Here is a 10,985-nt window from a genome sequence, read left to right as displayed (position 1 = left end):
TGCTCACCCGAAGCGTCCAAGGGGAGAAGCAAAAGGGCAGGGTGAGGGAAGGGTCGCATCCTTTTCCTCCCAGAGCCATCCTTTGAACCAACTTTGCGTGGGTCTGATAGCGATCGGGTGCCTAGCATTGATATTTCTGAGCCTTGAGGAAATACTGGGAAAAAGCAGCATACAAGCTAAGGGGATGACATAGAAACATGTTCAGCGCAGCTGTTTCCCATAGTTTGTGTTATTCTTCCATTCTTATGTCAACCAAAACAGAAACATGCAAGGGGCATCTTCCCTCTCCACTCTGTGTTCCACTCAGCTCTGGTGGTAGTGGGGAGGTGGACCCTCCCAGAAAAACAATGCACAGAGGCCCTTAGAAATCTTGTGAGCCAGTGGTTCTCAACTGGGTGCAATGTTGCCCACCAGCCGGGGTGAGGGAGGTCTTGCTACTGATTCCTACTGGGTAGGTGCCAGGTTTACTATTTGACATCCTACAACGCAACAAAAATCGTCCAGTCCAAAATGTCAAAAGTGCCGAGGTTGAGATGTTGCTACAAGTGGATAAGTGTGTGTGTTCCAGGGGTTAGTTTCAGCTCAGGCCTCCAAACAGGTGTGTAAATAAATAAACAGCCATTGACCAGTTTTCCTCACGCCTAAGGAAATTTCCTTGATGGAGTGTGCAGGTAATGGTGCGGTTCATTCTACAATAATTTGGGCACAAAACTCCCATTATTGGAATCGATTGGCACTGCATTGCAGAGTGGGGGCACACACATATATTTAGAGTAGGCCAAAGTTAGTCAAAAACGTCAACCAAGGCAGTCTTGTGGGAAACAAGTAAATTGATTATCCCACAGAGACAGGCAGACACCACCTATGCTCCTTGTAAGGTCAGATGAAAGAACCCGGGGGAAAGAGCTGCTCGGCCGAGATGACACTGAGGTCGGAGCAGACAGGGAGAAGTGGTGCAACGGGAAAGGTGCTGAGGGCCCGGAAACCCGGATTCTCTTTGCTACACAAAGGACTCACTGGGGAACTCCAGGCAAGTCAGTTAAGAGCTCTACACCTTTCTCCTTTAGTGGTAAAACAGAGGAGAGGGGAAGAAAATAAATATTTATTACGACTCTACATCCTAGGTACCTTCGTAACTTCCATTGAATCTTCACCACGACTTGATGAAATATACATTAGTATTTCCATGTTACATATGAGGCTCAGAGAGGTCAAGTTGCCTGCTCACTATCACCCAGTTAGAAAGTCGTAGGGCCTCGGGTTTCAACTTAAGAGTCATGATGGCTTTTAGTTTCCATCTTTCCACTGATCCTGTTTCCTCGACCTGTAAAACATGATGCATGAATTTTTGTGTGAAGATATATGGGTTTAATGTGCACAGCCTCGGAAGAGCAGTAGACCTTTAGTATATGCCAAGCATTATTTTTATATCATTATTGTTATTATTTTGAAGCTCATGTTCCAAAAACATCCTTTCATTTGTAAGAAACAGCTGCTTAGAAGTGAAATTCACTCATTAGATACCAGTTATGAAGGAAATGTACAAAGTTCCATTGGAATGAAAACTCGCCTGATTTCTCGTTTTTGGCTGAACCAAGAGTCTTGGGACTGTGATCCTGGCCTAGAGGCAGACATCAGGCTTGTCCTTGAGTGCCCCTCTCACCCAGTAGGGGCTCACCTGCCCTCTGGCAAGCAGGTGGGGTAAATGCAACCACAATAAAGCCATTAAGCTAAGCACCTCCACCCAGAGCTCAGGAGTTGCCACTCTCCTTGGTTATTAGGAGAGATATTTTTCTCTCTAAAAATATTCTCCAGGGATTCTTATTTATTAGAATAAATAATCCCCATTAGGGAGGATGAATAATTCAGAGTTACCGGTAAATTTGGGGGAAACAGTTAAGTGTGGGAGAGACGCTCTGGGACAGTGGTGCTCAGAGGCAAGTCCCCCTCCCCTGCAACCTGTGATTTAGACTCCTGTACTCCACAGGCACCTCTCCCATCAGCACCCACCTCGTCCCACCTGAGAATCACACCTCCTGTCCAGGCCTCCAAGGCTCTCCTAAGAAAGCAAACATTACTTGGGGAGCAATAAATGCATGACTATATTAGCACATATTAACACTGTGTTAGTTTATCTGTGTAGCTGTCCTTCAAAGAGCAGATCCCAGGGGATTGGGAGCTATTTTCCATTTGTACCCGTGTCCAGAAGAACCACTCAGCAAGGTCTCTACTTGGAGCTTAAGAGAGATGTGTTAAGACATCCTTCAATTTTTACACACTTGCTCCTGGCTTGCCAAGAAGCCAGGCCCAGAGAGGTTAGGAACTGGTCCCAGGTCACAGGACTAGGAAGGAGCAGGCCCTACTGAAAGCTGGACTTTCTGGGTCTAAATTCCATGCCAGGAGCTCAGTAGCTTGTTAGCAGGACGGCAGAGTGTGCAATAGGCACGGTGAAGAAAAGCATGGACTTCGGTATTTGAACTAGAAGATTGGGGTTTGACAGGTTTGGGTTTAAGAGGACAAGCTACTTTGCCTTCATTCAGAGGAGATAGGTATGAGGTGGGAAAGCATGCATAGTTCAGAGTGAGGTGGGAGGGGAGGGGCCAAGCTGTGAGGTGGTCCTTGATCCAGAACCCACTGTGACTTGACTGCCACTTGGAAAGAAGCAATATGCCTCGAGTGTGGGCTCCTGGTCCTTTGCAAAGGGGAAACCCCTTGCCTTTGGCCCCATCCTCTCTCTCAAAGGCAGGGGGAGGGTGAGACTGGCCTTAGAGGAGATTTGCCACCTCTTGGACTCTTGCCTAGCCCTGTATGACTGTGATTTCTTTTGGGTAACAGTCTAAAAAGCACCTAACTAGCATAATACCGTCTGGGTAACAGTCCATTGTACATATGTACCACAATTGTTTTAGCCACTCTTCCACTGATGGGCACCTGGGTTTCGTCATAGCTTGGCTATTGTAAATAATGCTGCAATGAACATAGGTGTGCATATGTTCTTTCAGATTAGTGTTTTGGGTTTCTTCAGGTACACATCCTGAAGTGGAATCGCTGGGTGAAGTGGGTCAGACAGAGAAAGACAAATACCATATGATTTCACTTATATGTGGAATCTAAAGAACAAACAAACAACAGAAACAGACTCATAGATACCGAAACCAGACTGATGGCTGCCAGATGGGAAGGGCATTGAAAAAGGTGAATGGATTCAGAAGTACAGATTGGTAGTTTCAAAGTAGTCATGAGATATAAAATACAGCATAGGGAACATAGTCAGTAATATTATAATAACTATGTATGTTGCCAGGCGGGTACTGGAATTATCAGGGGGAACACTTTGTAAAATATTTGATTGGCCAACCACTGTGCTGTACACCTGAAACCAATACAAAATAATATTGGTTGTAAACTGTAATTGAAAAATAAACAACATCTTCTGTGAGGGGCCCAGCACATAGTAGGTACTGAATGCTAGAAAAAGGACGTGGACTCACATTCAAATATAATGGTTTTGAAACTTCATTCAGGCAGTTATGTGGGCTCAGGCCTGCCCCCAATATTTGTAAGACCTGGGCAAGGGGACACATGGAAGTCAGCACACCATATGTTTCAATGTTTAAAGATAATAAACCAAGCTTAAAAACTGTTACATTAAGTATATTCTGTCATCCGGGCTTCACCTTCATAATGACACAATGAAAACGTGTACAGCTTTGTCTTTTATATGACCGGAAGTCTGCAAAATACCAAAGAGCCAGGATTTCACTGTGATTGCATACATCTGAGTGTTTTTCAATAGGCCAGCAATATTTGAATGAGTAATAACATAAAGACATGCATAACTAATAAATGCTTAATACTAATTCCCTCAATTTTCCCCTTGATTTACTTCAGTCAAGCACTAACAATGCTGTGGTAAATTTTCCTACATAATTTGGCTTTTAACAGTAAATCTTTAAAGGTTAAAAATATCATTGTATCCAAATGTCCATAATTTGATTACATTTTCCTCAAAAAAGTAAATTATAATAAATGTAATAAGTCATGAAATAAGGAAAATATTTTGGGTGTGTTTTCAAAGTCATTTTTTGTAAATTAGGCAAAATTATAAAAATTAAAAGGAACATCTCAAATTATTAATAATGAACATTACCACTTAAATATAGTTATTTAAAAACTTGTAATTTAATTTTAATTGAAAATTTCATTACCTCTTATGAAGTAGTTTTATGTTAATTACAGCCTATTTACAATTCCAGCATTCAATCGTCTGGTTGACATGTAAAGAGTCAGCAGCAGCAATGGGAATTTAAGAATGACATGAGCTGTTTAATATTGCAAAATATTTCTCAGCCACCAAGGGACAAATATTGAACTATGAAATTCCTAAGTACCTCTAGAACTATGAGTTGGAAAACAGATAGAAGTGAGAAAATAGACACACTCTAGGGAAAGAATACTTCATTGTGCAAGGATCTATTGCTTTCATACTACCTGAGAGAGAGGATTTGACAAGTTAATTAATTTGCTTTTCTTTTCACCTAAGCGCCCCTACTGCTCAAATCCTGCACTCTCTCTGAAGCAGTGTCTGTCTCCAACACCAGCGGACAACCACAGACACTCACAGTTTTGGGACATAATTGCCTTTTTAGAGCAAATAGGGCAAGAGAGACAGAGAAATGCTTCTTTGGCCTGAGCAGTATTAATCAGGAGAATGGATATTTAGGATTCAGTCACACCTAAAGAAACTTGCCAGGTGTGGGCGCTGGATTCTGAGTGTTAAAGTACCTATGCACTCTTAAATCTGTTTTTTGTGTGTTTATTATGTACAGGATTTGGGGCAAGTCACTTTTCTGAGCATTGCTCCTCTCACTTGAGAAATGGGAGCATTACCTGCTGATCTACTTATCTAATAGTGTTCTTGATAAAGGAGTGCTTTTCATGCCCCTTTTATGTATGAATTATACCTAAACTATATACTTTTGGTAAAAACTTGGCATTGAGGAGCATAAACTGTTACACAGGAAGAGTTAGTTTGGCTGGATTTTTGTGTGTTTTTTGTGTGTGTTTTATGAACAAAGAAATCAGTGAAGTAAGTAGATATTGTCACCACATAGTCACCACAAATAGCAATTTCTATTAAGACGGGTCTTGATTCATAGGATTCTAGGAGGGTGGGTTTTATTCTGTGCTTTACTGATAACCTAAAGCACATTAAGAATTCTAATGTCTGTACAAAGTAAAACAGAGGTGACATTTATCCTATAAAGTCAAGTCATGAATGTTTGGCTGCTCATTGGCACATTATGGCAACATTATCACTTCCATCTTTCATTGGGACAGACCCTTCAGTGAAATCTTGCCTTGTCATTTCTTTATCATGCTCATTTTTTCTAATAATACTTCCTATGTTTTGAGAACATACTTAGTGCCAGGCCCTAGGCTAAACTTTTATATGCAGCATTTCATTAAGTCGTCATAATAATCAGGTCCTATCATTATGAACCCTTTCCCCCCCCCCCCCCCCCCCCGCTAATTCTAAAATAAGAAAACTAAATGTTTTGCTCTGGATCTGAGTGAAAGGACTGGAAACAAGGTTAGTCTAATTTTGAAGCTCAAGTTCCAAATCAGGGAAGAGGAACCTTTTTTCTGCCAAGGGCCATTTGGATGTTTATAATATATCCGTGGCCCATACAAAATTATCAACTTCAAAATTAGCCTGCTACAGTTGGTCTAACATTTAATGTACTCACCCCCAATGCCTTGGCAGGGCCAGACCAATTGATTTCACAGGCCCTATGTGGCCTGAGGGCTGGATATTCCCCATCCCTGTTACATGATTGCAAAGTACTGTCTGCTATAGAGATTGTTGAAGTTGTCAGTCACCTGGATTCCAGGTTGGACTCGCCTGCTCTTGACTTCTCTGCTGGAATTAGTGATGTTGGGTAGCTTTTGGGTCTGGAGCCCTTAAAGAAACTGTCCGACCCAGAAGTCTGAGTAGGGAGCAGCCTGCCTGACTTGCATGTTGCCAGTTGGGCTGGGAGATACAGAGTGAGTGCTGATTCTAAGGGCTGTGGCTCAGGATACTGTAAAACTTTGCTGTCAATGAAAACATCCACATTTGTTTTGAGCACAGCTGTGTAATCAAAGCCACACAGCCTAGATGGATTTCAGCTCATTCGTTCAGCAGAAACTTGCAGCTGGAATGGGATGGAATGGAGCCGTCTGCCCCGGTGCAGGCAGAGGAGCTCTGTCACGTTACCTGGCCACCCCTGAAACAAAAGCTCTGCTTCTTAGAGGCATGAAGTGGTGACACACAAATAGCTTAGCTGTTTAACATTTGCAGACATTCACGGTAATATATTGGCTGTCAACATGCCGCACACACATTAGGGGGGATTGTGACAGCATTGCCAACACACTATTGATTCATGGCACAGGCTGTTTATCTGTGACAGGAAAACATCAGTTGATATTGACAAATCATCTGTAAATACTCACCTACTTGCACTCCATCAAGTTGAGTGAAATATACAGTACACGGACTACTGGGAGTCAAAATGGATCCTCAAGGAAGATAGTACCCATAAGACATTAGATATTCTCTGTAAAGTCACAGGCCAGGTTTTTACTGATGAAAAAGGAATAGTTTTCTCTATGTAAGGCCAAGACTGAACGTCAGTTATGTCAATAATAGGAGAGAGCAATGAGCAAACTGGGAGTGGGGTTTATGTAAATCTGTCCTGCTTATTGACCTTAAAAAGTGAGCCTGAGAAGCTGCTGGTGTACAACGTGGAGGAGGGAAATATTCCAACATGTTAGGGAGATGCTCAAGGTGGAGGTGTTTTAAGAACAGTTAAGCATAGTTTGTAAGCACATTATAGGCTTCCCTCACCACTTCCTGCTGCGGAGGGCGGGGAAGTCCACAAAGATGCTTAAGTTTTTGTGCACATTCTGTCAAGCTAGCATGTTTTGTATAAGTTACCTGGAAAAAAGATTTTCATTGATCTATTAATGCCGTTTCAAACAAAGTATTCACTCGTTCAATCAAGAGTTATTGAGTACCTACTGTGTGCCATGCACTATGTAGGGGTGTAGATGAGGGCAAGAGACAAGTCCTTGCCCTTATGTTTTACTTTGAGAGAAAGACAAGAAAAATAAATATAAAGTAAATTAAGTGAATAGAAGAAGGACTTCCAGCTGTAAGAAGTTACAAGCCAGAAACAAAGGTAGTTTGAAATGGATTTCTACTACATGCTGCAAGAAAGTCCTCGCTGGTAACAGTGAGCTGTGTTGGGCATGTGTGTGTGTTCCCCAAATCCTCCATAGGCCCAAGGTAAGGTAGGTTTATGGAAGAGAGTTTGTGTTTATTACTTGGAAGCTACTAGGAGCAAGCACTGTACTAGGCACTCTTATGTAAATTAAGGCTTTTGAGTAGCAGCTTCATGGGAAGAATTCAGGATTTGAAGTCGGATTATCTTCAGTTTAAAACCTGCCATATCCCCCTATTGTGACTCAGGGAAAATCACTTTAACTCTCTGAGTCTCAGTTTTCTCATCACAAAGTGGAGACAATACCTTGCTGGACCATAGTAAAAGTTAACCAGTTAACTGCCACGGTATTTTGAATTTAATTAAAAAAGGTTTGCCACTTACCTCTATAGACGATTATGGCATACAAATGGTTAAATGAGCTACTACACTTAAAAAATGCATAGATAATCAATAAATCCATTAAGTCTTCATAATCTTCTGAGATGGGTACTAAGTACCATTATGCTAAGTCTGAGGCTATCAGACACTATGCAACTTACTTAAAAATCTTAGAGTTGTCAAAAGGCTGAATGAATGGGGCTTTGGATCCTCATCTAACTGATCAGAACCTTACTCTTTTCATTATATTTAATACTATGTCATAGCATTTCAATAATGTATCCCTACCACCCTCACCATCACCTCTGCCATGGTGTCCACCATGACTACCTCCACCCCCAGCACCACGACCACTTCTATAAGCACCTTACCTTTGTTGGGCCCTTACAGTGTGCCAGGAACTGTGCTAAGCCATAGACTATATCATCTCACTTAATTCTCACAACAGCCCCATGTGGTAATATGACAATTTCTCATTTCATAGATGATAAAATGGAGGCATGCTCTAGGAAATTAATTCCACTTCCAGCACGTACTAAGGAGTAGAATTGGGATACAAACCCAGACAGCTAACTGTAGACATTCCCCCATAAGCTGTGTACACAGTATGTAACCCACCTGAGCCGTTCTAAGGCATGCTGTAGTTCTCATTGCAGGGTGAATGAAGCCACAGGAACCACAGCCAGTCTGGTTACTGTGGTCATCACTAGCTTGGAATCAGCTGGACCGCCTGACTGCCTCCTTGGCAGCATCCCAGGCTGCCCATTTTCCTTCTGGGAGTAGCTTAGTTTGAGGGAGTACCTCTGGCTCAACAACTGCTAGTTGTTAGTGTATGATAAGGAAATGGCAGAATAAAGATCTGTCAGTAGGGCAAAGACTTGGAAGTAGTATGTTTTATTAAAACACTATCTCATGAGTTACTAATGAAAGTCAAGACATTGGTATTTCCTATTTGATTGGGCCCCCTGTTAAGGATTGATTAAACCCACATATCTGCCAATTTACTGAAAATAACTCCAAGTATCATTAAATGAATTTCCACAGACCCAATTTCTATCTGCTCTATCTCCTTGTTTATAGCCACTATTTTCTGGGATCCTGCAGGGAACACTCTTTCTCTCTAATAGATCTAATAGAAGCAGGAAGATATTTTACTGAATTTATGGGAATCCTTTTTCTCTAGCTTGTCTGAAAGTCCGTAGTTCAGTTTCCTAATGTTTTTTTATGGTTCTTTTGTGTACGATGTTAGTGGTGTGGCCCTTTTGTCTTGCAAATCAATTCCTTTTTCAGATGAAGTACAGACATAATAACTTGTCTAAAATCTTACATGTAGTAAGTGGTGGTGGTAGGGTTTGAATCCAGGTCTTTCAGACTCCAAAGTTTAAACCTTTCCCCCACTCCCTCCTTCCTATGACACAATTAAGGAACTCATTTATATCTAATGTTCTATTTAATTTATATGGTGGAATGTAGTTTTTGAACCTTAAATGTTTCATTGTCTCCCAGATTTTACAAATTCGTTGTTTAAAATCCCATTCATTTTGTTTATCAAATATTTATAAAATAGTTATATGTCTGAGGATACAACAATAAGACATGGGAGTTGCAGTCAAGAGTCTCATAGTTCACTGACATGTCTTGTTATAAATTCTATAGGTCAAAGCTTGTCATCATTATATGTTTGAAGAATGCTGCAATGTTATTCTGTGCTTTTGATGTCATTGTTGACATATGACTAATAACCTTTTCTATGGTATATTTTTGCAAGTCCCAGATCAGATATTTAGATGATAGAACCTATTGCTTCACCACATTGAAGTTAAACGATCTCTATCCTATCCACATTTTATTTTATAAAAGTTCTTTCCTAAATCTTCATGAGATTTTTATTATTTGTCTCAAGAAATATTTACATAGTTATTAGTGTAATAACCTAGTGTAATAGTTGTCATGGTTTTCACCAGAACAGCTAATCAAAATGGAATGGTTAGCTAACGTGGACTGCATCAGATAATAAGGAAAGGAGTTTCGAAAAGCAGAGAAAACATGACATTGTTTGCACAGATAATTCCTTAATATCCTTATTATAGCAGTGATCATGTGTTCAACCTTGTGTGTAAATATTCTCTTTTGGGGTGTCTTAAGCAAAAGAGCTATCTCTTCCCCTGTAGCTTTGAATGTTAGAATCACCAACAGGGTACAGAGTATTAATTGCAACTGACAGTAGCTTGCAAATTTTAATTGTCAAATAATGCATTTTACCTAATGCTCAACTCTTTGAGAATCCAAATGAATAAGAGCATTTCTAGCAACACAGAGGAGGAGTGTTGAAGGGTGTGGAACTTGTAGTCTAAGAAGCTGGTTCTGAGACAGATGTCTCTTGCTGAGCTGTAGCACCCTTGCAGACACGAGATAAATGGCTCTGAGCTTTAGTTTCAGTTTCCTTACCTGTAAAGTAAGAAAAATAACAATGGCACTGCCTGTCTTCTTAGATCAGTGGTCGGCAAACCACATGCGGCTCATGAGCCGTGGTTTGCCGCTCTGTTGACTAATGAGTTTGCCAACCACTGTCTTAAATGGTCACATGCTTCTTGGGAGGATGCTATGGAAACACGTTCTTACAGCTATTTTGTTAAGTTGGACACATCTGCAGGTTTCAAAATTATCAACCACTCAGACTGTATACAGTGTCCAGTACCTACTTAGCGTGGAGTAAATGACTGGCACCACATAAATGATAGCTGCTATTATGATTCAAAACATAAGAGTTCCCCGATGGTTCTGAAGGTCTCTCTTAATCCTGGAACACCAAGCTTTATATTAAGTCCTCTTGTCCAGGTCTCTGAGATTGGCTTTATGCTATGGATGCAAGAATTCTATGTCCACCGGTTGTCTTTTGGGATTATTCTGACTATGTCTACCTGGCCAGACATACTCAACAAGGAAGTCAGTCCCTAGGAAGATGAGTGAGGGTCCAACTACTTCTCAAATCAAAATATTTCCTGGTATAAACAACTGAACTCTATCCTGTACCATATTCCCAATGCTTTCTCTTATTTTTTATATTTCCTCTAATAACACCTATGATTGACTGGAGAGGCAATATAGTTTGCTATCTCAGTCATTTTTAAAAAAATATTTATGGCTTTGATATTTTTAGGGATAAAGAAAATTACCAAAAATGTGTGCTTAAAACACAATTGCCAGGCAGGGTGTGTTCCTGGAACACAAGAAGACTTGATTCAAGGTTCATTCTTCATGATTCAGACCCAGGAAAGAGGAGAAGGTAATGCATATAAGAAATGCCATGTTATCAGAAAAATTGGCTTTTGCAAT

This window comes from Plecotus auritus (genome assembly GCF_963455305.1).
Source record: "Plecotus auritus genome assembly, chromosome: 6".
NCBI classification, from domain to species: domain Eukaryota; kingdom Metazoa; phylum Chordata; class Mammalia; order Chiroptera; family Vespertilionidae; genus Plecotus; species Plecotus auritus.
The sequence above is the reverse complement of the archived record's forward strand: the minus strand, read 5'-3'. Positions refer to the sequence as shown.